Source organism: Rattus norvegicus, chromosome 1 (genome assembly GCF_036323735.1).
Source record: "Rattus norvegicus strain BN/NHsdMcwi chromosome 1, GRCr8, whole genome shotgun sequence".
NCBI classification, from domain to species: domain Eukaryota; kingdom Metazoa; phylum Chordata; class Mammalia; order Rodentia; family Muridae; genus Rattus; species Rattus norvegicus.
In genome coordinates, this window is record NC_086019.1 from 135400845 (window position 1) to 135426547 (window position 25703).

General features: G+C 42.0%; 1 protein-coding gene across 4 annotated transcripts in view; it reads right to left on the reverse strand.

The window, feature by feature from the left end:
• The window catches only part of Mctp2 (multiple C2 and transmembrane domain containing 2), a 232954-nt gene extending 221000 nt beyond the window's left edge, over window positions 1–11954 (reverse strand). For 3 of the 4 annotated variants that reach the window (XR_005505581.2, XR_005505582.2, XM_017589162.3), the window contains exon 1: window positions 11682–11954. The gene's annotated coding sequence lies outside the window, so the exon portion shown is untranslated. The remainder of the gene's footprint in view (window positions 1–11681) is intronic. The other variant, NM_001191625.2, reaches the window with a different exon arrangement.
• Window positions 11955–25703: the final 13749 nt, after the last annotated feature.

A 25703-nucleotide genomic window follows, 5' to 3' on the forward strand; every position in this document is an offset into this window, starting at 1 on the left:
GGGGTACAGACAGCATGAGGCTCTATAACTGGCTTCCTGCGGTAGACAACTACCCCATGTCTACCTCAGAGAGCACCATCTGAAAGACATGTTAAACTGAGGGGAAAAAAAAGTATGGAGACATTTTTCTGTTTAAACAGACATAGTTAGACAAGCTTTACTGACTTCAGAGAGTCTCTTAGAATCTGATCCTAAATGTCAGACATTTTAAGGCTTTAAAATGTTAATCCAATTCGAAGTTTTTTAAAAAAAACTCTACTCTTATTCAAACCCATTTATTTTTAAACTATGTGTATGCATGTGTGTTTGTTTGCAGGTATGTGCATGCGAATGCAGAGGCCTGAGGAAACCAGAGACCTAAGATCTCGTGGATCTGGAGTTACAGGCTGCAGTTAGCTACTTGTAGTAAGCGGGTGCTTGCAGCCAGCCATGCTGGAAAACAAATACAAGACCTCTGAAAGAGCAATACGTGCTCTTAACCACTGAGCATTCTCTCCAGTCCCCGGAAGTATTTTTTTAAATGACACATTAATGACAGCAAAAAAAAAAAAAAAAAAAAAAAAAAAAAAAAAAAAAAAAACGGCCTATTATCTCCCTGCCCATTTAACACTGAACACATTTATTTAAAAGGCATGCCTTAGGAAATGGTTATTGTGCATGGAAGCACGCAATGAACTGTGACTCAGCCCGGACTAGTCCTCCCCCATAAAGGGACAAGTGCACATTTTCTAATGCTCATGTCCAGAAAAAGGAAAAGGAGTTCGTGTATGCACACAGCAGCCGACAGAATAAAGATGTGTGTATAAAGAAGGATATGCTGTGCACCAGTTTAAACCATGCTTTGCCATGCATCAAGAAAGCAACATACTGCCAAATGCTTTTCGGACACTAGCTCAATGCTCACCCACAGCCACAGGCAGGACAGAATAATTGACAGGAGAAATGGCTTTCTGACTGCCCAGAGTCAGGTGGTCAGTGAAGACCAAGAAAAACTTCCAAACTCCCACAAACATACATCCATAATCTCTATTTAGTAAAACAAATTTAAAAAAAAAGTTAACATCAACCACAGCTATGTAAAAAAAAATGTTTCTCTCAGTTCAGTGTGTCTTTTAGATAATGCTCTCTGAGGTAGATATGGGGTAGACTAGTTAAAAGAGAAACTTCTACCCTAGGAAGTCAGTTATAGAGGCTCATACTGTCTTAAATTTACCACCAACATGGTGGTGAGAAGAGTGTTAGTTTTGGGTTGAGGGTAAGTCAGAGTTCAAAGTGTGTGTGTGTGTGTGTGTGTGTGTGTGTGTGTGTGTGTGTGTGTGTGTGTGTGTGTGTCTGCAGGTGCAGACGCCTGTGTCTGTGAAGGTCAAATGTCAGTGTCAGGTGTCATACTTTAGCATTTGTTTTCTTAGGACTGGGTCACTCACTGCACCTGAAGTTCATCATTTGGGCTAGGTTGGCTGACTAGTCAGCTGCCAGGACCTGCCTGTCTCTACCTCCCTAGCACCAGATGTGTAAACATCGATCCTCATCACACCTGGAGTTTACATGAGATCCAGGGATCCTCTTGTCCTCCTCTGCTTGCACAGCAAGTGCTTTCCCATCTGAGTCACCTCTCCAGCCCCTCATAACACAGCATAAAGTGGCCTGGCTTCTTGTTGAAGTAACTACCAACCTCAAACTGTGCCCTTCTCAAAGGCAGAAGTGTGGGTTGTGGGTGCTTTAATTTTATCTCACTTCCCATTACATTCTACTAGCCATAGTTTCCTAAAAAGCTATAGACTAGTGGTAAGATCTGGAGTTCTGTCTCCAAAGCCTTTCTGGGAATAAGAACATTGCCCACCGTCTAAGACTGGAAAAGCTAGAACATCAACCATAGCTGTGTAATGTAGATACTGAAAAGACTCATTTGATAAAGGCACCCATATGCTTATGGATATATAATTAACCACCTACATCTAATCAATGGCAAAGATATTTTCAGAGTTTTGAAATGTCAACCTCTGTTCATATTAAAAGCTTACATCATCTTGAAGAAAACCAGAGAGAGACTTGGTCTTAAATGAACAATCAAGAATGAAACATGGAGGACCTGGAGAGATGGCTCCGTGATTAAGACAACTGACTGTTCTTCCAGAGGTCCTGAGTTCAATTCCCAACAACCACATGGTGGCTCACAACCATCTGTAATAGGATCCGATCCCCTCTTCTGGTGTGTCTGAAGACAACTACAGTGTACTCATATACATTAAAAAAATAAACAAAAAAAATGGAGGCTGCTTGCTTTCTTCCAGAAACTCATTTGAATAATCATGATGTACAATATCCATTGCATCAGATTAAGAAAATGGAATATTAAAAAATATTTACTTTTATGTGCCCACAATCTGACAAGAAAATAATCTAAAAATGTGTGTGTGTGTGTGTGTGTGTGTGTGTGTGTATGCACACGCATATGTGAGCACAGGCACAAAGACATTTGAGTGTTTTGTGTAAAACCAAAGGCTCACACATCCATCTCCATAACAGAGTCAGCAGCATGCCCAAGGGTTCCACCAATGTACCGTTTTCATATCTTTTTCCTCTCCTCTCCTCTCCTCCTCCTCCTCCTCCTCTTCCTCCTCCTCCTCCTCCTCCTCCTCCTCCTCCTCCTCCTCCTCCTCCTCCTCCTCCTCCTCCTCCTCCTCCTCCTCTTCTTCTTCTTCTTCTTCTTCTTCTTCTTCTTCTTCTTCTTCTCTCTCTCTCTCTCTCTCTCTCTCTCTCTCTCTCTCTCTCTCTCTCTCATGCTTTGAAAAACCTTATCTTGGTATTGAACCTGAGAATGAGTGGACCAACCAACCAACCTCCTCAAAATCCAACAAGCAGAGGAAATATCAAAATATCTGTTGGAATGAGTCTTGGTGACATGGAAGTGTTATGATTAGTCTTTATGAGTCCTGAATGTGGGGAGCAACCTCATAGAAACAGGGGGATAGGATAGTGGGTTTCTGGAGGGGAAAGTGGGAAAGGGGATAACATTTGAAATGTAAACAAAAAATATCCAATAAAAGAAAAATATATAAGTTGAAATTAATAAAAAATTTCTCCCAATTCAGTTGAATAATCATATATATATATATATATTACCTTATTCCATTTGATGTAGAATATTTTGGAGAAGAAAAAAACAAGAAGGAATTGTAATAATGCGATCCTCAAGAAGGGAGGGTGGGGAGGAGAGGTGGTAGAAAAAAAAGAAGACAGGGGAAGGACTAAAAATAGAACTAATTTGAAAATGTGATAATGGAGAAATATTTAAACAAGCAAATATTGGCCTGAACACCAACCAACTTGGTTGTTTGTACCTGTCAGTTGTATGTGTCTCCTCTTCAGTCAAATGAGAGCGTTTCCTAATGAGTAGGGATCCTACCAAGGAGAGAGACTAAGACAGTGCTGCACCTGGCAAAGGCTTTGGAGAGTGATTACACAGAAGGCAAAACACACCAGCTGAGTCTATGCAGTATGGAATCCAGAAAAAACCAAGTATCTTCTCCCACTATGGGCAAATGTGAAACCTGCCAATGGAAAGTAGGTATTAGCAATGGAACATGGAAGCCATGTGATCAAATTGTGAGGCGGCATCCTGGATTTATGGTAAAGCTAGAACCTGAAATAAGGCTGGATGTTGGAGAGGAAGTAGGTGATGATGATGCAATTCAACTTCCAATCAGTTAGCAGTGACCTGAGTCACACCTGATTGTTCAAACGTTTTCGTTTTATGCATTAAAAGTTCACGAGGTTTAAAGACAATGCATAATGTACCTTCCTAACCCTTCCATGTCTCATTAAATATTAACAAAGAAAACTTCCTGGAAGCCTTCCTTTTCTCCCAGGCCTTTGCCAGCTCACCTGAGACTTAAGGGGAAGAAAAACATGCCAGACAGTCCTACCTGTTCAGACGAGCCCCAAAGGCTTCGGGTGAGTTCTACCAAGGATTCCTACAGCATTCAAAACATGCAGCTTTTTGGAAAGAAATCAGAATGTCTACATACCAGAAAGAAGATAAGAAGGGAAGGAGAGACAGAGAAAGATCATCACAGGGCAAGAGGAAAGAGACAGTTGAGCACAGAATGACAGATGTGTAAGACTGAGAGCTATGGACACATTCTATCCAACAGACTCTGTCAGCAATTAATCGCATGGGGGGGGAGGGTGATCACATTACCTGTGGGCTATCACTCACTCATGGGACAGATACAGGTGGTACAAGAGCTGACCCTGGAGATCATGTCTAGAACAACATCCAGGAAGTTGAGCTAATGTATTTATATCCATAGATGCATATGTTATACTCTGAGCAAAGCTACTATAGGAATAATGTGGCTTATTGTGATTCAAGAAATACAATGTCCATGAGTGATATACCAAAAGATTTTCAATCTAAAATGCCAGCCAGCATATTTTGTAATGCTGAACAAGAGTTTAGCATGCACCAACCCAAACATGTGTTATATAATCAGTATTCAGTTGCTGCCAGTATTAGTTTGGGTTTGAAAGGTTTTGTGGGGTTCTGCTGTTGCTCTTTAAGGGATTATGGTATCAATTATCTGCTCCATTGTCTCTTGGAGCTGTGAAGTCTCTTTGCAGCATTTCTCAGAACACGGCCTCCACCAGGCATGTTCACTTAGTAGTTTCCTTTCTGTCCTCATCACTAGTTCACAGATCTCTCCTCGTGGACATTGTTTTTCATTTGCTTCCTTTTGTTAACAATGCTGAAACCTCGTGACGGAGGCTCGAAGTTCCTCAAAAGCATCCATCCAGTGTGCCCCGCAAACTTCCTCCTTCGGTCCCGGCCTAACCACCCCTTCTGTTGTTTCCTGCTATGGTCAGCAGCTCTGCCTAGAGGTTGCCCTTCCCCACCAGCTCCCATGGCACCTGCCCCTTATCTTGATTAGCACTTGAAGTTCACTCAATTGGAAATGTCTGGCTCCCCTCCTATGCTGTACTGTCCGAAGGGATGGAGAGCTTTTTTTTTTCCAGTCACAACTAAAATGCTAGTATACAGGATCCGATGAGAACAAATGCTCATTTCAGTTTTTTGTTTTTGTTTTTTTTTTTTTTAGAATATTTCCAACAGCCTTCTACTTAACTCTGCGCCTAAGACAATCTATGCATTCTGTGTTTTAAGAAACTGAACTGAAATGTGTTAGCAGCAACAGTAATTGTCACCATTCAATCTGTGTCACATAAAAAATATACTTTAATGAGATAGATTATATATATGGGGAAAATTAAGGATTTACATATGAAAGTGATGTGAAATTTTTATGGAATCAGATTATTCTGAGGCTTAGCCTGCAACACCCTGTTCACAGCACTGCTTTGGCCAGCTCTGGTTTACTTTTCCTTTAAGAGAATTTTCTCCCCAGCTTCATCTCAGGCTTTGGAATGCATTAAAGGTCAGTGGGAGTAAAGAATCCATCCCCGTTTCTGGAGAGAAGGCAGGAGAAAACATCTTCCACCCTAACTTCAAAGGAAATGAACCCTGTTAACGTCTTTCCTAGCCAGAGGGAGGAAGACCCAAGTGTCCTCTGCCAACAGCCTTCTCATTTGCTCTCTTCCTATCTTTTAGTTGTAGATTATATACAATCAGTTCACTCAGTTGTCATAGCAAATGCAGTATTAAATCAAGTGATAATTAGTCAAGGATTAAGCTATTTCCTAAAGAGCTATTCTCCCAAATCTCTACATTATACAGCTCCCTTATAGATAGCAGACTTGCGTATGGTCCCAATCCTTTACCTCAGAGTTATACAGTCATTCCAAATACAAGGTCCATGGAATTCATAATTCTCTTCTTCAAAACTTGTACAAATCCCTTCCTGAGGCCAAGACCTCCCTTGTCCTCAGCATCCCCATTCATCTGGTCATCCTTGTATATCTGCCTGTCTCACAAATCTATCCACACCTCCAATATTCCCACTGTCTTAAGCTAAGCAAACAGCCTGAAGCCCTGCATGATAAGAACATGTCATTTCATAGCGTCAGAACAAGAAATATTGAAGAGCCAATACTTGTCTGTTGGTCCAGAAAGGTTATTATGTTCGACCTGATCTCCTCTTGTCCTCCATCGTTGCCTAACAATAAGACAAGCAGTAAGTGACCACATGCCAAGAGAAATGCAAGGACGAACAGCTGAGCCTATCCAAATTAGATGTCGCTGCCCATCTTAAACGCAATGTTTGTAGCCAGAGGAAAAGGCAAGTAACCTGAAGTTCAAACTCAAGGGCAAAACATCTGTCTATACATTCTCAATGTACTTATATCCGCAGCTATATGTTCGTACATACTCAGCCTGTTAGTATGAGATATCTTGAGATTAAATGTGAATATTTGTTTTCAGGAAAATTGTTTCAAAATCCTCAGGTGTGTACAGAAGGCATAGCTCTTCTGTCCATCTTTCAATGAGCAATGGTTATGTACAACATCACCTTCAAGTCTTCTATAGACTGGGGACAGAGTTTGATATTAAAAGGGTCTACAATCAAAAGCTTGCCCATCAGCAGGAAGCCCCTAGTTCTATCCCCAGCCCAAATCCAGGTCCAGATCTCAGCATACCTCAAGAACCCCAACCTCCATAACCATTACCTTCCCAGTTAAACGCACTGAAGATGTACTCTCAGTCTATAATGCAGCTACAGGAAGGGACTTTTTCATATCAGTTGCTGGCACTGTTTTGAGAGATTGTATTAGGAAGTGGCACCTACATGGACGAAGTAGGCTGTTGCCTAGGTTGGCGGGTCTTTAGATTTAAAGCTGACTCTATTCTATCTAGATTGCCGATACTACATGCAACTACCTGCTCACAGGCCCTCTAGCATCCCTTCCCAACCAGCATACATTATTCCCTCAAAAAAAAAAAAAAAAAAAAAAACACAAAGGGAAACAATCATCTTTCTTTCAGTTGCTTCTTTCCACTAGTTTTAAACAGTGATAAGAAAGCAACTTATGCATTCAAACTTGAATTATCTGCAGTAGGAATAAGTTATATGGACTTTTCCAATGTGGAAATCTGTCCCTAAAGAAAATCCCCCTAAAAGAAAACATAGGGGCCTCCGGTACTCATTAAAAGACAGAATTGTTATAAAAGGTGTATTCCAATGAGGTTGATTTTGTTTCTTTTTTTTTTCCCTTGTGTGTGTGAGCCTAACTTTCAAATCTCCCTAGTGATACCAATACAACACAGTTGCATCCATGAAAATTTCTGAGACAGGATGAGAAAGGTGGTTCTGGATCCAGATTGCTTTCCCCTAAATCTGATTGGAACTGCTTTCCATACTTTTGTGAACAGAGGGAATGTCTTTTTGGCTCTCTTAAGTTTCCTGGCCTTTGTTGGGCTGGAGAGATGGCTCAGAGGTTAAGAACACTGGCTGCTCTTCCAGAGGTCCTGAGTTCAATTCCCAGCAACCACATGGTGGCTCATGACCATCTGTAATCTGATGCCCTCTTCTGGTGTCTGAAGACAGGGACAATGTACCCACATATATGAAATAAATTAATTAAAAACAGTTGCTGAGAATAGAAATTTTGCTCTTACTCTCTCTCTCTCTTACCCTCTCTTACTCCTCTTGCTCTTTTCTGTTCTTGCCCCCATTCCTCCCCCATGTGCCCATGGCCAGCCCCCTTTCTGCTCTTCTACTCTTCTTTCATTAAACCTCTCCACATGGAAAAAGAAAAGTTTCCTGGCCTTTGCTTTAAAACAAGGAGAGCCCTGTGTCACCTTGGGCTTGGACTTGTGATTAAAGGTTTTAAACGTGCATAAATGGCACAATATAAGTATATGATATATATAAACAATACAAGGTCCAATGTTAATATATCTGATAACAAGTATTTTAAATGCTTACCCAGAAGAGTTTGTGATTTGATAATTTCTCAGATACTATAATATTTGCATATGTACAGTGAGATAGCTCATAAATTGAACTCAAGTTCATCCATAAGTTTGCTGGGTTTCACTTGTACCTAGTTTGCAGGTAATCTTATACAATGTTTTAAAGAATCTTGGGGAAAAAAAGTACGTGGTGTGTAATTTTCTCCTTGAAGCATCATGTCAATTCTCAAAAGTTCCAGATTTTGGAACTCTCTGGATTTAAGGTCTTCACAATGAAGGTATTTAACCTGTTTTACAACAATAAAACATCTACATTATTACTAACTTCCCTTTGACTCTTAATCAAAAGGGATCTTTTGCCTTCCTCTCTTGTCTTGAAATTTTATAGTGGTTCATAATCTTCAGCATTCATGAGAGCATCAGGTCGGCACTTCAATGAAAACCACCACACTCATATCCAGAGGCACCGGTTCCCAAGCCCTGGAGTAGGGCCTGAGAACATGCACACCTAATGAGCTATCTCAAGGATGCTCACATGAACATCTAATGACCTATCTCAGGGATGCTCATGCTGATGGTGAGCTATCTCAGGGATGCTCATGCTGATGGTGAGCTATCTCAGGGATGCTCATGCTGATGGTGAGCTATCTCAGGGATGCTCATGCTGATGGTGAGCTATCTCAGGGATGCTCATGCTGATGGTGAGCTATCTCAGGGATGCTCATGCTGATGGTCTGAAAGGATACTGTGAGAACTAAAGTATGTCAATGAAAACAGCATGGGACAACAGACATTCAGGCTTCCTGTAGTCCTCTACTCACCTACAAAACCCTTCCTCTATAGATTCAGTAATGCCACCAACTACAAACTCAGCCCAGTCATCTGAAGACACAAAAAGGCTCCCATAAATCCTTCAGGAAAGTACCATCTGCACTGTGACCAGTGAAACCCTCTCCTGGAGACAAGGAGAGGTAGCACTAAGGCTCTTAGCTCACTTTAAGATACAGGAAATTCTCAGTAAATGGTAACTAAACAGACAATAGATCACTGGAAGGTCTTAGCAGTCATATCTGGGTTGTTCACTAGGCATAGGTACTAAGAGTCTCTAACAATCCCGGAGTCTCTTCCACTCCACCCAGCTACCTCTTCTCTGTTCAAAGATCTAAGAGTCCTTGGCCTCCAAACACCAAGTTGCCCCACATTCATATACAAGAGCTTCAGCCTAAGACCTTTATAGGCCTCTGTGGTCCAGGCAGCTGGCAGATGTGTAAGTAGTCTCAGGAGAGAGGAAGCCAGCCTACAAACAGGAAGCGTTGCTTTGTAAACATCTCTGGTAAATTGCCCAATAAGGTTGCAACGGGAGAGGGAGGGAGGGAGGGAGTTCTCGTCTGCTTCATCCTCATTTAAATAAATGTTCACCTTCATGCTCAAATTTTGTATTGATTTTCTCCAAGAGGGGCCCAAATGCTTTGCCTTTCAGGATACACAGAATCCTTAGCCCCCACAGCCTCACTGTCCAGACACACTTTGGCCCTTTGGATTTTCTGGAAATTTCCTCATCTTGTCATCTGATCCAGTTCTATCTCCATCGGTCTGGAATCAAATCAAGCGTGGGTTTGTGCACACCTCCTGCAGAGGATGTTAAAGTTTCGTAAAGAGGAGGTCAGGGTGCCCTGTCAACTTCTTTGGAAATAGAGAAGCCAAACCGATGTGATCCAGGCAGAAATGTATAACCTTATCTTTCCACAAAGGCAAAAGCCCTTTCTCATCAGTTAACTGGCAACACCTCAGAAATAATTAAACTGTAGACACCTTGGCTTTCTGTGCTTAGTTAACTGCAGAGAAGGGTTGAAGAATGCAAACGCTCTCCTTGATGGGAAATAGAGAGGATTCTGAGTTCTAGCTTTACTTAATTTACCACGCATAATAACTTTAATTAGAGGCTCCATGTTGCTAGCACTATGAGACTCGGTCAGCAGAGGTGCCATGGATTCTACACAAATGCGACATGAGGACGTTAAGGGTTCTTTGCCAAGTCTGCACAGTGCACTCTGCTTCCTGAGAGAGGCTGGAGGAAAGATGGATGCAGTCTTTTACTGGTATTCATCTACTAATAAGAGATGGATTTACATACAAACACAAGGTTTTTGTGACAATGGTACCTTTATTCACTTCCCAGCTAAGGAAAGAAATTAAGGGAAATTGTCAAAGTATGTTAATATATGTCACAGAAAGAATACATATGAAGTAACCAGCCCTACTTGTACATAATCCTTTTAAGATAGACTAAAGAAGTCACGTGATAAAAACAACAAAACCACTGGTTTTTCATTTCAGCCTACTTTCACCTGAGGCAGAAGATTTTTTTGAACAAAACTGAGTTCTCATTTCCAGCCAATCTTTCAGATCTCCATCACCTGATCTTACTACAGCATGGACCATCAAAACAGCACACAGCTGTATCCACGTTCCATTTCTAGGTCAACCTCCTTGTTCAAATTACTGGCTTGTTCTTTGCCTCCATTTCTCATCTGTATTGGGGAATTATCATATTATATATATATATATATATATATATATATACATATATACACATGTATACATATATATTTCATTCCATAAAAGTGCCTATTTATATAATTGGGCCCTATTTATCTATAGAGTCTTTTATGTATAATTGGTACTCATTGATTCTTTATTTACTGATAGGTTTCATCATTATTTTCAATGTGGCTAATGCTACACTCCTCTAAAATGTGTACTTTCCCTATATGGCACCTTTTACCTGAGGTGACCATGCTGAAGCAATCATAAATGTGGGCCCTGGGCTTTTCTAAACACCACCTGCACGTTGTAGACATTCTAAGACCCTCCCTTCCTTTGTCTCAACACCTGGCTACCGAACACTAGCTCAGCCTGTTCTTTAGAAGGCTTGCCCTGAGCAGGTTTACAATATTTGTTTAATTGAATTGCCGCTGACCCAATCAAGGCCTGAATGCTAATTATATCATCATCCAGAAACAGCACAGAATAAATGGTGAGTGCACTTTGATGTGCCTGGAGAAACCAGGGTTCGAATGCCCCAGAGTTCACGGAGCAGTTCTTGAGCACCTGAAGTGTCTGAAGGCTTGGCGCTTCCAGGGCACACAGGATCCAGTATCCAGGTGCAGCTGGGCTGCTCATACTGCAGAAGAGCTAATCCATTTACAGAGAAAACTCATCTTGTGAAATCCGAGCTCTGTTTAACAACCGGACAGCATAGACAACGTTAGGGAACTAACTGCAAAAACATTCGTTTTGCAAATTCATTACAGTCGTCATCACTTTTGCTGTTTGGTGTGGCTGAAAGCCCATAACCTAGGCTTACTCTAAGGCTTTCCAAGGTCCTGTAAGTGAGCAAATGCCAGCGCAGAGAGTGAAACGTGAGACTCTACATCTTCAGGAACTCGAATGCATCAGAGCCCATCCAATCAAAGGACTGACCTCTGCAAAGTCCGGATTCTAGAAGCAAAGGGGTGATAGTTCCACTGGACTCCCGGCAACCTGGCTGTGAGGCCTTTAAAATGTTAAGAAACACTGTGACAGACTGCCCTCTCAAGTTCACCAACACTTCGTGCCTGTCTCTGGGCCAAAAGACACTTCTCTTAACCCTGAGCCGGCAACCACGGGTTAGAAATGCCATTAAACCCCATCCCTAATCGATAAATTCCCATTTGGCCTTAAAACAGACCGATGTCCAGCCTCAGTATCAGACTGTTCAGTACCCTGCTACCCTGCCCAAGCGCGTGACCAAGTGACCCACCACTCTCACCTGTCTGGGACTGAGTCCCCAGGCCAGCACTGCGCGGCGGGCGCGCGCCCCTCACTTTCCTAGGATCCGCCGTTGCTGTCCCTTGTGGCTGTACTCGCTGCTCCGGAGAACACCAAGCAGCCCTGATGCAAAGGACATAGGAGCGTCCCAAGAGCCACGGGACTTCCTCGGCCACCCCCTCATGAGCCCCGCCTTAAAGGGGAGGAGGCGGTCGCGTCACCTTGGAGCCGCCTCTCAGCTAGCGCAGAGGCAGCTGCGGTGGCTCTCCCAGGTGTGACAGGAAGGAGTTCGGGAGTTCGGGCAGTTCCCTGGGCTAGCTAGGCGTGCGGAGAGTGATTATTCCGAAATCATTGGTTTGGATTGGCTCACGGGGAAGGAAGGTGTGTCCTAAAAGTCGAAAGGAAGAGAAGAGGATGAGTGTGTCTTGCAAACTTGTAGTTACTAAACACTTTTTCTTCACTGAGGCTCAGAAGACCTCATGGTGCTCCTAGCCTCTCCCTATAAAACCACCAGGCAGAGAACAGCTTCCGTTTTTACTACCCCAATCCTAGGAGGGGCTGCCCAAGGGATCAAACCTAGGAAACCTGTGCCATGTGGTTGAGATGGTGGGCGGAAGTCAGTCACCCAGATAAGCTGGGCCTTGCCCCCTTCACCAAGGATGAGCTGCTCTGTGGCCTGGGAGCTGTTCTGAGGACTCTGAGACCTAAAGCCACTCCCCTGAGATTTTGATCCTTGAGTGCTCAGTAAATTCTTGCCTTTTGTTTCTTTCCTCTTTGTTCCCCCTTGCTCCCTTCTGGGTATGTTTCTTTGCTTTATCCGTTTTGCTGCCCCTCCACTCCCACCCCCACCCTGACCCCACCCCCATTTCCATCTTGTGCTCACCAGAGCCTATATAGATGGCTACAGAAGACTCTGGGAAAATGAGGGACTCACCTTTCCTGGAAGCAGCAGTTTTGAAATTATATACAAGAGTTACACCAAGGGAAATTTGGCTGTGAGACAGATTTAGCATTCTATAGGCTATTGTGGGGATAGGAAGTCTGTGACACCGGAGGAGTGTGATTGATACAATTCTGAGCTCTGAACTCAGAAAGCCCTGAAATCAAATCCTGGCCCAACAACTAATTGTGCCAAGGCAGATCACCCAACCTTTAGGATGGCAACCTTCCCTCTCCTAAATCTCAATTTGAATATAGCTATCTCATGGGGTCTGAGAAATTCTAAAAACAGCCTCTAGTCCATGGTAGCCAATCAGTAAAGACAAAGTAACGACTATAGGAGAGGAGAAAAAGAAGGAATGGAGTATAGGACTAGTGAAAGGCATTGCCTGGACTTGAAAAGCCCACTTAACTCAACAGCTAGCTGTGAGGAAGTCAACTTTGCCTTTGTCTTCATGCTCGCAATGGGGTACTTGACCATATTTAATGTTTACAAATGTTTGAGGAAGGTCATAATATTTCTGATTTAAAATGAAGACATAGGCCCAGACTCACAAAGTATCTGCTTGAAAGCTGCACGGATTTCCCAGTACAGTCCAACAAGCAAAACAGGAGAGATCCACTACCCTGGAGGTCCTGTGCCCTCTAGAGAGCAAAGCTAATGGTGGAATATCAAAAGAACAGCAGCCTGTAGAAAGCAGCAACTGTTCCTTTAAGGCTGACTAAAGATACAAATGAATTAAAACACAAAGCAAAGCCACACAAGAGACTTTTGTTTCTATCTCCTCCTGCCTGAGTGAAGTTTCTGCTCTGTGGTTCCCGCAGCCCAACCGCAAGTTGAAAATGACTCGTAGCATTTTGCAATCATTAAATGCTATAGAAAGTGAAACAGCTACAGACAGAGATGTCTAAAGTGATATCTCCCCACTCCCACCACAAAAAAGTTCGTCCTTCCAGCTGTCCTGCTCCCCCCAGGGGAGTGGGCCCTTGGATGTTGGTTTTGTCATTATCCATCCAAAGGTATTACTCGCCTCCCCTCAGTAATGTTTCACTCTGAAAACGGCTCTGTTATTTTAGTACTTGAGCTTTCTTACTTCACCGCTCGTGGCTACAGTTAAAACCGTATGTGGTTGATCAATTTTTAATTTGCTGTTGTTATTTTGAATTTCTTGATTTAAACAGGTTGTGAACTAGGTCTTACTTTATGGGCACTAGTCAGTGATGTAATTGTTGTTACTTTAAAAAGAAAAAAAGTGAAACCACCCAGGTTTATAATAGGCAGCCTGTTTTCTCTGGTCTTCATAATTCATAGCAGCAATAAGGTTGTGTGGTCACTCAAGAAACAGCCCCTGTGGGCAGTGAGCTTGCTGAAGTAGAGATTTCCCACTTCTAGATAAACTCCTTTCCTACATTAGACGCTGAATGCCTGGACAATCTCATAACAGCTCTTTGTCTTTTAAATGTTCAGTGCAAACACATGTTCACTATGGCCCATGTATGACTTTGCATACATAACCAAATTACAATTCCATGGTCTATCATGCACCTTCCCTAGGCAGTACTGCAGGGGAAGAACCTTAGCCATGTGCAGATTTGAAGGATGCAGAACTATTTAAATTGAAATAAGTTATAATTGAGAGGTATCCAGAATGTCGAATGCTGGATGTCGGAATAAATTCATCCTTCTTAGAAAGAGTCAACAACCAATGTAATCAGAAATTCTAGACTTTTGACTCTTCCCTGACCCAAGGAATCATAGTTGATCTCAAGGGAAGGCCAAGGCTAATGTTAGGAGTTTGAATCCCTTTACTGCCCAATAGAAAGTTTTCTCGGCTCTGCTAGCCATGTTAGCAGTGACTAGCCCTTGGCCTCCAAGACCATTCACATTTTCCTTCATTGCAGCTTCTCATCACTCAGGTAGAATGTTGATGGAAGCTGAAAAGCAATTGAGGTACACATATCTGTCAGGATGCAGACCATGGGAAAACTTGTTCTGTTGTCCAAGGGCGACATGTGTATAGTGTAACAAGGGAGTGTACTCACTTTGTTACATGGAACTGAGAAAATGGCCACCTTTTATGGTTAGTGCAAACAGTCTTTGCTATTCTATTTACTCAAGGACATTTTTTCTATTGTATAACAGTCATTTAATCCTCTTTCCTCAGTGGCAGGTGTGGAAACAGCTCTTAGTAGGTCACTCCTACCTAGCTCGAGTATTCGACAGCTGTGCTTTTCCTGAAGATTCCATCCTCCAGGGTAAAGGAGGAAGCCTCACAGAAAATGAATTACTTACAAGGCATAGCACAAGACTTTTCTCTTGAACCCTTCAATAGAATTTATGAAAATTCTACATAGGAAATTATCTCAATTACCTAGGCTGTTGTTTAATACAAGATGACTAACTAAAAATGTTCGCAGGTAGTATGTTGCTCAAAATCAGGTTTCATGGATGGTGTGAATGAGAATTTGATGGACACGATGAACATATGGTGACTGTTGACAAGGGATGCAATCGCCGAAAGTATGGCTCTAGCTTGAGATCTACTTATCAGCTTACTCAGGTTGGTAAAGCAGAACCAAGCTTACTGATTTCAAACCTTGCCCAGGATTCCTCCCCTGGTTTCACATCTAGTGACCAAATCCCATCCAGTTAGCTAACTGATCAAAACTCCACACACCAAGAGAGGGTTTCAGGCTATACAGACTTGTCACTGGTCCCTGGTTAGTTTTACTGGTTTGTGCTAGGATGTTGCCAACCACGACATGGGGCATGTGACAAGTGAACCTTGACAAATGGGCTGTTGACTTTACATCTGGACTGGTTGCCAGGGTCAGTTTATTCAAACTGCTATGACTGTTTTAAGATAATCCAACACATAAGCTGTCACTTATCACAGGAGCAATAGTCTTGAGCTGCTCCCACAGGGACCAGCTTGTTTGCATCCTATAAGTTCTACAATAAAGTAACTGGCTGTGTTGTCCTCCCTGACTCAGCACGCCCCACTCCTAGCAATCTTCCAGGAAGATGTCTTCACTCCTTGTGCAGAGGAGTTACTACTGACTGTATTTATCTTCTGAAGTTTGAGATGGAGCAAGCAGAAGTCTCTAGAATGGAATAGTAGGGGATAAGCAACCCTCCATGATGGCCAACCCTCCATCAATAAGAAACACGGTCACTGACATAGTCTCATACCTAACACAACCCTTGGCGTTTATTGAGCCCAGCTAGTAAAATAGAAGATGGCACAGGGAAGGACAAAATAGTCAAAACAACGCATGCCCAACTAAAAACATTCAAATTCACATATTCCTAAACCTTGGCTTCCGGCTAAAAGTGAAGTCTTATTATCAATGCTATGAATATGAGAATAAAGAAAGAAAGAAAGAGAGAGAGACAGAGAGAGAGAGAGAGAGAGAGAGAGAGAGAGAGAGAAAGGGAGGGAGGGAAGGAAGGAAGGAAGGAAGGAAGAAGGAAGGGAGGAAGAAAACCCACCATGGCTTTTGTCCTCTGAGTGCTAGCACTTGGCCTGAAGGTGAAATGTATTATCAAATGATCAGATAGAGTGTGTCAAAGGGACACAATTCTGCAAAAGCCTGAGAAGGCTAGAAAGTACATGACCTGAGTCAAGTTCAAGAGAATATGTAGGAAATACTGTTGAGAGAGTTTGCAGGGAGAGACTCCAGGCTGCCTCGGGTGCTATGAAAAAGACCATGAGGGACAAAACCTAGATGCTCACAGAGACAGCAGGCAGATAAACACCAATCATGGAAGGAAGCCAGAACTGTCTAGGAAAGTCTCCACAATGTACACTCAAGAAATCAGAAAATTTAAATATAGATTCACAGGCCGAAATAATAAGCAAACTTATAACTAAAGACACTAACAAATGTTGGACATAAATCATCAGTCTGTCTTCGGGCCTATATAGGACATGTAATTTGTGTAAGTTTTAATGTATCTAACCTCCAATTACTGGCTGGAATGTTGACCTACAAAGAAAGTACGGATTCACTAATTAGTGACTACAAAATAGTGTGGAAATAGATGGAGCCTTATTAAGTGTATAATAACAATATTTCTGAGCACGCCTGGCATACAATTACTTGCTTAGTAATTGTTTAGGGGTAGATTTACAATGACTAATGTTGTCACGTCTTGAGAAAATATGGGCCAAAATAATGAAAAGAAATAGTAAGAAGTTTTATCTTAAACTAGATTAATTTCTAGTATTTAGATGGGCTGATCAGGTTTTCCTGGTGTTTCCAAATACCTGCCACTCCTCCTGTCCACAAAAAGAACCAGCAGTCAAAGACAGGAAAGATTTATTCTAACTTATGAAGACTTCAGTGCATCCTGGTAGAGAGGGCGGCTGCATCTGCTCACAGCACAAGAACCTGGACTCAAAGGCAAAGGATGTGTGTATAAAGGGTGTCTGGATATAGGGTGTCTGGATATAGGGTGTCTGGATAGAGGGTGTCTGGATAGAGGATGTATGTATCAGCTGGCGTTCTTCTTCCTTTTATTTCACATAGCCATTCCACCTATAGGATGGGTAAGCCATATTCAGGGAAATTCTCTACAGCCTGCCTCAGGTACAGTCCACATGCCTAATGACTCCAGAATATTTCCTCACAGACACACCCAGAAAGGTGCTTTATTCACCTCTTTTGCTTTTCCCATTCCAATCACGTTGACAATCAAGGAAATAAGAAAGGTATTGGGCTTTTCAGGGAAGGAGGTAAACACAGAAAGAGGGGAAGGAAGGTAAAAATAACAATAAGTATGTTTGAAACTCGTAAGGAATTATACTTTTAACATATAACCTGTGTATAAATATATAGTTTTAATGAGCTTTTCTCATCGAGGCTGGCAATGCTCCCTTTAACTACAAAAGATCACCTAGCAAACTGTCCAATACTAGACACAGGAAGCTCTCTTTTTGAGTTGTTATTCAGAGGTAACAGACTCCCAACATACAACCTACTTCTATGGCTGTTGGTTGCCCCCCAAGAAGTGGTCGTTGAGTTTATATTGCTGAAGATACTTATGTACTGTAAACCCTAGAGGCCCCCTAACCTGGGACTAACCTGAAGAACTCCTCTCTGGGGACTGTTTTATGATAACAGAAGGTCCTAGTAAACTATGATACCAAAGAATTACATAAACAACCAGCATAGAAAATTAGATGTGTGGGTGCAGTGGTGGCATACATACCTTGGTAGTTACCAACAGCTCTCTAACTGGACTTAAGACCTGGTCAGCAAGAGGGAGACCAGGCTATATCAGGAAACCTAGCTAAGTACTCAGTGTTGGTCAAGTCATGGTTATTAGAGGAGAACCTACCATTATTTTTTTTATTATTATTAACTTGAGTATTTCTTATATACATTTCGAGTGTTATTCCCTTTCCCGGTTTCCGGGCAAACAACCCCCTCCCCTCTCCCCTTTCTTATCGGTATTCCCCTCCCCATCCTCCCCCCATTGCTGCCCTCCCCCCAACAGTCTAGTTCACTGGGGGTTCAGTCTTAGCAGGACCCAGGGCTTCCCCTTCCACTGGTGCTCTTACTAGGATATTCATTGCTACCTATGAGGTCAGAGTCCAGGGTCAGTCCATGTATAGTCTTTAGGTAGTGGCTTAGTCCCTGGAAGCTCTGGTTGCTTGGCATTGTTGTTCATAAGGGGTCTCGAGCCCCTTCAAGCTCTTCCAGTTCTTTCTCTGATTCCTTCAACGGGGGTGCTATTCTCAGTTCAGTGGTTTGCTGCTGGCATTCGCCTCTGTATTTGCTGTATTCTGGCTGTGTCTCTCAGGAGCGATCTACATCCGGCTCCTGTCGGCCTGCACTTCTTTGCTTCATCCATCTTGTCTAATTGGATGGCTGTATATGTATGGGCCACATGTGGGGCAAGCTCTGAATGGGTGTTCCTTCTGTGTCTGTTTTAATCTTTGCCTCTCTCTTCCCTGCCAAGGGTATTCTTGTTCCCCTTTTAAAGAAGGAGTGAAGCATTCACATTTTGATCATCCGTCTTGAGTTTCATTTGTTCTAGGCATCTAGGGTAATTCAAGCATTTGGGCTAATAGCCACTCATCAATGAGTGCATACCATGTGTGTTTTTCTGTGATTGGGTTACCTCACTCAGGATGATATTTTCCAGTTCCAACCATTTGCCTATGAATTTCATAAAGTCATTGTTTTTGATAGCTGAGTAATATTCCATTGTGTAGATGTACCACATTTTCTGTATCCATTCCTCTGTTGAAGGGCATCTGGGTTCTTTCCAGCTTCTGGCTATTATAAATAAGGCTGCGATGAACATAGTGGAGCACGTGTCTTTTTTATATGTTGGGACATCTTTTGGGTATATACCCAAGAGAGATATAGCTGGATCCTCAGGCAGTTCCATGTCCAAGTTTCTGAGGAACCTCCAGACTGATTTCCAGAATGGTTGTACCAGTCTGCAATCCCACCAACAATGGAGGCATTACAACCATTATTTTACCAAACCTGCATAATTCCTAACAGCAATCTATAAATACTTCTCATACTGCAAATAAGTATAATCTCATTAAGGGGAACTTGTCTTTGCAACAGATAGACCAGTGCACAAAATGACAACCAATCAATATTCAGAGTGATAGCACCCAGTCCCAAGCGGTTTCTCCCATGCCAAAGGCAGAAGAGAGGGCAGAAACATTCTAAGACTCAGAAGACTGGAGGGATTGTCTTGGAGATTGTCTCTTCTAGTAATGTCCGTGGCTTCACCCAAAATACTCACCAACATGAATGCCTAAACATGAGCTGAATAAGGCACAACCAATAGACATGCCAAAGTATTTGAGAAAAAGCCCACACGTATTTAACTCCACATAAAGAGTTACAAGTGACCAAGCTACGCAAAGGGTGGGATAAAGAGTCTTCCCCAGGGAAAAGCACACCAGTTTCTTATTCAATACCAAATGGTCAGCCCTGAAAGCATACATTGGAATAACACTATGTAGACTAAGCAGCTTATATTTCGGAAGGAGATAGATACAATAAATGAAAAAAGGAGGCCAGGGTTGGGGATTTAGCTCAGTGGTAGAGCGCTTGCCTAGCAAGCGCAAGGCCCTGAGTTCGGTCCCCAGCTCCGAAAAAAAGAAAAAAGAAAAAAAAAGAAAAAAGGAGGCCATTCATTGGACAAACAGCAAGGAGAGGTACATGGGAGTGTTTAGAGGAAAGAAAGGAACAGGGGAAATGTTGGAATTATACTGCAATCTCAAAAATAAAAACTAAAGAAAAAAGAAGTTAACAAGATTAATCATCACATAAGTACTCAATTACTTCCCTATCTGGAAACATCTAACTAAAGGGGAAAGTGTACATTCGATAAAGAATATGTTCTTTTTAAGAAGCATATTTGATTAATTTGAATTTTTTTGTTCAGCTGCTTTTAAAGTGAAGAGCAATGAGAGATCCCTAGTCAATCAAGCACAAAATACACTTGAGATGATTTGAAGAGAAGATAGTTCCTTAGGCAGTTTCTACTAAATATGACCTGCTATGTACACACACACACACACACACACACACACACACACACACACACACACACACACACACAGTTTTCTGTCTCCTTATTTCTGATGGGTTTTTAATGAATTTTCGAGATGTGGTTTTACTTCTGTGCCTCTCATTGAATATCCCAGGCTTATCTTTCAATCTGCATATGCTTCACACATAAACATGCATTCCTGAAACATGTTCTGGACTCCACATATTAAGAAGGGAATGCAGGCTGAATGCTCATGCAGATCTAGGCCAGGCCTCTGGTAAGTCTGGTAAGTCAATGCCTCACTCATTGTTTTCAAACCATCTTTCTCCTCCAGTAATGACAACCTAGTGTTCCTTTGGAGAGCTCGCCAAAACTCAGGCCCATTTTACCTACGCAGGCTGTTTTAGTGTGTTGCAAAAATGGGACAGCCTTAGATAACAGGGTAATTAATTCTCTGAAAATTTGAATGCAGGTCTGAGAACCACTTGAAATGGTGACAGAGATGTTGTCTACTGATTGTTCTTATTCTGTGCAACTGTGGAGTGGCTGTTTTAGCAAGGTGTGCTCAGTAGGGGGCTTGTGTCCTCTGGGCTGGAAGTTCTACAAAATGATGACAGTGGAAGGTGAGAGGGTAGAGGGCATTATTCTCAGCACTACAGAAGGACAAGTAGAAGACAAAGGGGTGAAAATTAAACACACACACACACACACACACACACACACACACACACACACACACAAAAGCCAGTGATTGATGAGCAGTGTGGAAAAGCAAACAAGAATTTAAATTGTCAAGGTAAAGCAACAGTAGACTATCATCCATCCGGAGCAGAGCATTGGAAAGAGGGAAGATAACAAGATGGACAAGTAATCCTAAAGGAATGGTCTGCTTACGTCACTGGGGAAGGAACTGGGCCCAGTAAGATCAAAGTTCATACTGTGTGTAGCTGTAAAATCTCTGAAAAGACAGTGGATTTTCTTTTGGGATCACACCTCCTTCAGGCTTTGGTTATGGTTGGCAGTTTGTGAACTGCTGTAATCCTGTGCTTAGTGAAGTGACATATAGGCTACCACAATACCTTTATCTGACTGTGTTGTTCTCTAAGGCTCTGGGCACTCCGTAGCTCATCTCTTTAACATCAACTCAGGTAGAGGCAAATGCTCATTAGTGCAAAGCAGGATAAATGTTACAAAGAAATATTTGTAGGAATCCATGTCTTGTTTCGACACACAGTACTTAACATGAGCCCCAAGATAAAAGTTGCAGTTCTCTTTGTGGTTTAGAGAATAGTGTCTTTGTTTGGTCTTTCTTCCTGTTTCTCACATTGCTGCCTCTTTTTATGGTTTCCCACACAACAGCCCTTGATGCTTCGCCTCTCCACCACCTCATATATTCTGTCACATTCTGAGTTAGGAGAAAGAAAGCTAAATATAAATTATGAGATTCTGTCTTCTCCAACACCCAAAATAATCACTGTCTCCTCCCTTCATAATTCTCTTACATCTCAACTAACGAGAATCAATTCTTCTCATATAAGAAGCTCCAGAACAGTTATATACTCTGTACTTAAAAACGCCTCAATCAAGAGCAGCCACCTCCATCGATGTGAAAGGGCTGTGTGGATGTCTCTTGTCATCTCATTTGTTCTAAGATATATTTCTAGACTATCAACTCATTTCTTGACAGCCTATAGAAACTAAGGTTTTTCAATACTGCATGCACACCTGACTGTGCAGGTCCTTGTACACACAGGTCACCAAGGAAACCAGGGATGTTAAACATGCAGGATTGGCCTCTCATGGAAAGGATATAAATCCGTTTTGTTTGTTTGTTTTGTTTTGTTGTTATTTTGTTGTTGATGTTTCTCGTCCAGAAAGCTGGAAATTAGAGATTAGTGTCTTGATAGTGTGTATTATCTGTTGGACCAGGCCATATCAAGCTCTCACTCCAGGACATTAAGTGACCAGTAGACTTTTACAATATCTGTATTGCAATAAGCTCCCTCAAACAGGGCCTGAGGTGGCTAATAGCCCAAACAACCTCTTTGCTGTCCATGTGGCCAAGACCACACCAGACGCTTCCGTAGGTGCCTTAGCTAATAGAACACAGGGAGCTTATCTCCGGTACCCATTTTCTTGAAAGAACTGACATGCACTTTGAAATGAGGTTCAACGTAATGATGCCTCTTTGTACACCAGTCATTGTATTATACCAGGGAAATATTTTTTTCCCAAATTGTACTGTGTTTAAATATGTTGACAACAAACTGTCTAGCCTGAGACTCCCGGAGTTAGATCCACCTGGCCTAAGTAACTGAACTGAGTTTGCATATCACATCTTTGCAGAGTGTTTCTATGCCTGCCATGATACCTACAGGGACACACACACACACACACACACACACACACACACACACACGCGCGCGCGCGAGAGAGAGAGATGTAATTTTTAACTACAGAGCAATGTAACAATTCCCAAACTCAGTAATTTAAAATAACAAATGTATACTGTGTCAGAGTTCCTATGGAGGAAGACTTTGGGATGTTCTCATGTGAGTCCCTGACTCAGAATATCCCATGAGGTTTCAGGCAAGCTGTCACAGATGCTACATCATTACTGTCTACCTAGAGACTAAAAATATGTTTAAAGACCCTAAACTCATACACTCAGTTGATAGTACAACACGATCCCTGGCTACTAGGAACTCCCCACAGGGAATCTCGGGTTTTATGTACAAGACAGAGAGAGTCATAACTTTATTACACATTCTTAGAAATAAGTTCTATCTGTCATAGTCTAATCATTACATTCAAATCAATAGTTCATCTAATGTCAAGGGGAAGGGGTGGCCTTGACCGTCAGCAGGACACCAACCTAGAGATAGCTATGGCAATAGTAGGAGAGATACACAGTGAATGTCCAAGGAATACAGCTCTGCCTATGGTTTGTTAAAGATCTTGAATCTGAGTTTATGATCATCACCAAATCCAGGCTGACTGAGCAGTGTTGAAAGCATTATTTCTCCTGCTACTTCTACATCCCTTCCTTTATTTCTGTTCAGATGGCAGTTATAGATGCTAGTGGGATGTGGGCCATTGCATATTGGCCGAACACCCAGGTACTGCTCTTTGTTTCTTTTCTTCTCTTCAAATTCCTGTTTCATTTTGAATAGTTCCATTCTTGTGAAATCAGGAGGATTCATTTATGTTATGAAATATTTTTCTTCTTTTTACTGTCACACTGTGTAATTTGAATCTCAGACACTGTACCTTCACTTTTAAAAGTTGGACTGGGTCTCTTCATCATTTTTATTTTTCTCTTTGTTCCAGTAATTTTCTGTACTTTGGTTAAAGTGGACAGTACATTGACGATGTAGTGTTATTCTCATTATCTACTAACCCTATCATTTCATCTCTGGATTTAGTTCAGATGATTAATTATTCTCCCTCTTATGATTACTTTCCCTAATTTCATTACAGAGTGAATTTTAACTAGGAGCCATATAATATGAATCTTTTGGTTTTAGATATTTACTTTTTTAAAATGCCTAAGGCTGAACTTTTAAATAGATTTACTTATACATTTTATGGATATGAGTATACTATAGCAGAAAAGGACATCGGATCCCATTACAGATGGTTGTGAGCCACCATGTGGTTGGTTGGAATTGATCTCAGGACCTCTAGAAGAACAGTCAGTGCTCTTAACCACTGAGCCATCTCTCCAGCTGGATGTTTACTTTTTAGAGTTTGTTTCTTTAAATGGTGAGGACTTTTTTTCCAGAACACAGGACCAGGACATTACTTGACAATAGTTTATCTTGAGGCTTGTTTTGGAAGCCCTCTTGAGTGATTCTGTAGCTAGTCTTTTCTCTGAGTTATACCCCTCAAGGATCCTACTCCATATATTAGGTCATGTTTCATTAATAATTATTTGGGTTAGCATTTTGTGAATTTGATGCAAGCCAGAGTCATCAAAGTAGAGAAAAATCTCAATTAAGAAATGTCCCCATCAGGGTTGGAGAGATGGCTCAGCCGTTAAAGGCTAGGCTCACAACCAAATATATAAGAAATGTCCCCATCAGATTGGCTTGTATGTAAGTCTGTGAGGCACTTTCTTGATTAAACATTGATGTAGAAGCGCCCATTCCACTGTCCATGGTGCCAACTCTATGTAGATAGTCCTGGGGTACAAGAAAACAGGCTGAGCAGACCATCAGGAGCAAGCCACTAAGCAGTTCACTTGTATGGTCTCTGCTTCAGTTCCTGGTTTGACTTCTTTCATAAAGGATTATAAGCTATAAGGTTAAATTAACCCTTTCCTTCTCACATCACTTTTAGCCATGGCACTTTGCCACAGCAATAGAAACCCTGACTAAGATTCTTCAGTGGGTAATGTGTTGACCTCTACCTGGTTGCTGTTAGAACTTCAAAAGAGTGCTAGAGCTGTTTGCTAAGGGAGATTTCCCAGAGACCTGAGCTCATTAGTGTTCAATTGTACATTGAGAGCAATCTTTTCATGCTTCTCCCAATCTCTGTATCCTTTTGTTTGTCTACATTTCCCTCTCTCTACTCTCTCCATCCTGAGGAACTTTCTCTGAGCTTAGAAAAGCCAACAGGCTCTGCCTGGTATCCCCACCACTGAACTGCAAAAAAAGGCTCACTCCAGGCTCTAAAGGAAAGGAAACTCAGAATGCACCTTCTGTTGGACAAGTGGACCATGCCACCAGTCAAAAGAACTGGTAAGATTGAGTGAGCCCAAAACCAGTGAATCTCAAAATTGAGAAAGGTAGAAGTGGGGCCACGTCCTGCCAGCCTCTACCTGCTTTGAAACAGAGTCATGACATCCCACTGAGAGGACCTTGGCAATCAATCAAGTAGCTTTTGAACTGAGAGCTCTCCATGCTAATGAGGTATCTAGATAGCCCCAGTATGCAGCCAATGAGCTTCCCATTCTGGGCATTCCTTCACACAAAATGTACTTATGTACATATGTATCTCTCCTTCACCTTGAGCAAGGTATATGCATTCACATTTACTATCTAAAAAAGCAGTTTAAACAAGGAAGAAGGATCTTTTCATCAAGGAGGCTTGGAGTAAAGCCCAAAACTCCTAGAGAAGGCCTTCTGTCTTGCAGGCCCTCCATCATCTCAATATTCAGAAAGAAACTGGATTGCACCCCTATCCCAGGTTCTACCTTTCCCTTCCTGCCTGGTGAGTAGATGCCCTTGAAGGGAAGCACAGACCAGAGACCCTTTTTCCAAACTCCCAGCAGTATGCTAATGGCATCTGGGTACACAGGAGAATAGGAACCATAGTAAAACTCTGTTGTTCCCAACTGGGGAAACACAGACTAAGGACCCCCATTATGGATTGCGTTTTGTCTCCCTTAAGCACTGTGCTGTCAATGCTCCTGACACCCCAGCAATGAGACAGCATGCAGCATCTTTCCTTTTCTGGGATTGGCACATTGCACTATCTGTTTTTTTTTTTTAAGATTTATTTATTTATTTTATGTATATGAGTACACCCTTGCTGTCTTCAGATACACCA